Here is a 3,564-nt window from a genome sequence, read left to right on the forward strand (position 1 = left end):
GGAAAACTAACATTCTTTCTTGGTCTCCAAATTAAACAAACTCCTAGTGGCACCTTTGTTCACCAAGGAAAATATGCTAAAGAATTAATCAAGAAATTTGTCCTAGAAAATTCCAAACCTATGGGTACACCGATGCATCCAAACACTAAGCTTGATAAAGATGATGATAGCAAAGATGTGGATGAAACACGGTATAGAGGAATGATAGGTTCATTCATGTATCTTACCTCCTCTAGACCAGATATTGTTCAAAGTGTGGGTGTATGTTCAACGTTTCAATCTCACCCAAAAGAATTCCACCTTTCAGCCGTCAAAAGAATCATTAGATATATTAAGGGAACATGTGATTATGGCTTATGGTATCCCAAATCTGATGACTTTTGTGCAGTAGGTTTCTATGATGCAGATTATGCTGGAGATCGGGTGGATAGAAGGAGCACATCCGGAATGTGTTGTTTCCTTGGAAGCTCACTCAATATGTGGTCAAGCAAGAAACAAGCCACAGTAGCTCTATCCACAGCCGAAGCCGAATATACATCTGCCTCTACATGTTGTTCACAACTAATTTGGTTGAAAACTCAATTAGAAGATTACAAATTAAAGATCAATAGTATGCCTTTGTTTTGTGATAATATGAGTGCTATTAACATCTCTAAAAATCCTGTTCTGCACTCAAGAACTAAGCACATTAAAATTAAATATCATTTTATTAGAGAACATGTGCAAAAGGGTACTATTGATATTCAATTTGTAAAATCTGAAGAACAACTTGCTGATATTTTCACTAAACCTTTGTGTGAGGATAGATTTTGTTCATTAAGGAACAGCTTGGGTATGATAGATTTAAATTCTGTTGATAATTTGTGATTTTTGATGAATCTGTTGGTTTTATCTCGTAGGAAACCAGGAGACAAAATTGAGGACGTGATGAATTGGCATTGATACAGGGGGAGACTGATTCGGATATTAATGATCATGGGCCCCACCTAATCCTCTTTGACCTCAGTCATAACCCTGGCCCGTTTTGAGTTCCTCAATTGTTAATCATATCTTTGTTGGGAAGTTATCATATCAAATCTTGTAGGAAGGAGTAGTTGTCAAATCATAATCTTTTCTCTCACCTATTCCCTTGATTCTAGGAGCTAACCTCTCTTTTTAATTTTAAACTTTCTTCCTTGTTGATAACCGCGTCATTTAATGGTCATTAACCACATAACCCTCTCTCTCCACTCAGTATTTAATGCTCTCATAACCTCCTACATCTCTCCAACCTATTCGGCCACCCCATCATCTTCCCTCTCCTCTCTTCATCTTCATAACATGGAAAAGAAAGTTGCACCCAAGAGAAGTAGCCGAACTCCTTTACCAAAAAATCCTCCATTCACTTCTACTCCTCAAACACACACTCATATTCACATACACTCAACATCTTCTTCATCCCCTTCACCTTCCTCCAAGCAAACCGAGACCATGAGAAGAAAGGTCATTTCTCAGAAAGCTTCATCCAGAAAGAAGATTGGGAAGGATAAAGAACCGGTTGTGGAAGAAGAAGAAGAGGAGTCTCAGTCTTCTTTACCTCACTCATCTCCAAAGAAATCAACTCCTCATGCTTCTGGGCGCAGTTCACAGCGTGCAAAGAGTTACGTGCTTCGTAACACCAGGGAACCACCGAATTTGGAATCACTTGATTTCAAAAATAAGTACAACAAAGGTCACTCACACTTTGATCTAGCCAAATTTAACTCATACGCTTCATATGAATTTCATAATGAAGTCCTGAAGAAGCGTCACTTGTGTGCATCCAACATAGTGCACTTGGAATCTCTTAGTGCTAAAGGCATCAACTTTGTCTCTCTCTTTGAAAATCTGAAATGGACTTCTCTGTTCAATATTCAGAAACCTGTGTATCCAGCCTTAGTTTGTGAGTTTTATGCAAACATGAGGTTTATTGATGGTGCAATACATTCCTATGTCAAGCGGGTTCATATGTCCCTGAACAGAGAAACAATCAGTGCTGCTTTGGGATATGTTGATGAAGGAGCCGCTGCTTATATGACGGGAAAATGGGATTTGCAGGTTCGAATCTCACTCCAGATTGCTTTGAATCAAACTTGCATAAATTTCTCTGCTTTAGATGGCACGATTCTGACCCACAAAGCTCTTGGTCCTGAAAGAGCACTTCTGCACAGAATCATCAATCACATTCTAATGCCTCAGAGTGGTTCATACCATAGAGTAACTATCTGTGATACTTTGGTACTTTTTGCTATTATTACTTCTTCTCCTATCTCTTTTGCATATCTTATGGTGAGACACATGTGGGAGTGTGTTAGAAGTGACAAAAAGGCTAATCTTCTTTATGGAATCTTTCTTACATGCATCTTTGGATATTTTAATATTGATCTCACTAATGAGGATGTAGAAAATAAAGTTTCCACAATCAAGGGAGGAAGAGTCTCGAGCTCTATGAAAGGCACCAAAGGAAAATGTTTCATGCTATTTGAATTGTCTGAAAGTGATCTTGAGAGCCACCCACATGAGCCAACAAAGATTGAGGATTCAATCAAGGATGTACTCACTGAGTTCTCAAATACGTCCAATCTAATGGTGCAATCTTATAAAACAGCTCGCAAGCAAGCATATGAAAATGAGAAAGCTTGGATTAAGTGCCAAGAAAGAGTTAACCTGCTGCTGCAGAATTTTGAAAAGGAAAAGGGTGCAGACGAAGATGATGAATATGGCTCTGAATTTAACCTATCTGATGATTGATCTAAGTTGACATTTTTTAACTCTGTTTCTGTTATGATATTTTGGTATTTTGTATGCTCTTGGATACTCTGGACCATTGTTATTTTGTTAAACTCTTGGATATTCTGGTTCTGATTCTGTTTGTTTGCATACCATTATCATGTGTTTTTTGCAGGTTCCCCATTGATGACAAAAGGGGGAAGAAAAGTTAAAAAAAAAATTGAAAAAAATAGGGGCTGAAATCGTTTTGATTCATGATCACTCCTGTGTATAAGTTGTATGTTCCAATGGTCATGCCTTATGACTTATGATCTGTTGTGTTGAAATATTTGCTGTATTATCATTATTGGAACTTAGTTATGTTTTGATAATTCCTTTGTGCTTTGATATGTTGAATGAATGTTGGATAATTTTTTACTCTGATATAATTCTGCTTGATTGATAATATTTTTCTTGCTATAAACTGATATTTTTTTATCTGATATGATTGCTGGAAAATGTTGTCTATTTAATCAAATGATTTGGCAGTAAAATTTTTGGGAATTATCTAATGTGTTTTTGGTTACTATGTACTCTGTACTCAAGCTTTTTGTTTGTTATTGAGCAGAAAATCATTTATATAATAACATATTAGTTTTGTCTATCACTTTACTTTACTTCTGCTCATAAATCAAGCTGTTCAACATTTTAAAATTCCATATGTTGAATACATGGTGGTTATTAGCTTGATTTTAAATGTTACAAGTATTGCTTCCTTTGGTAAAATAGCATATATTTAGGGGAAGTTATGTAACAGTTGAAAAGGGGGAGGAATTC

The sequence above is a fragment of the Arachis ipaensis genome, chromosome B1, assembly GCF_059453495.1.
Source record: "Arachis ipaensis isolate K30076 ecotype BB chromosome B1, ASM5945349v1, whole genome shotgun sequence".
NCBI lineage: Eukaryota > Viridiplantae > Streptophyta > Magnoliopsida > Fabales > Fabaceae > Arachis > Arachis ipaensis.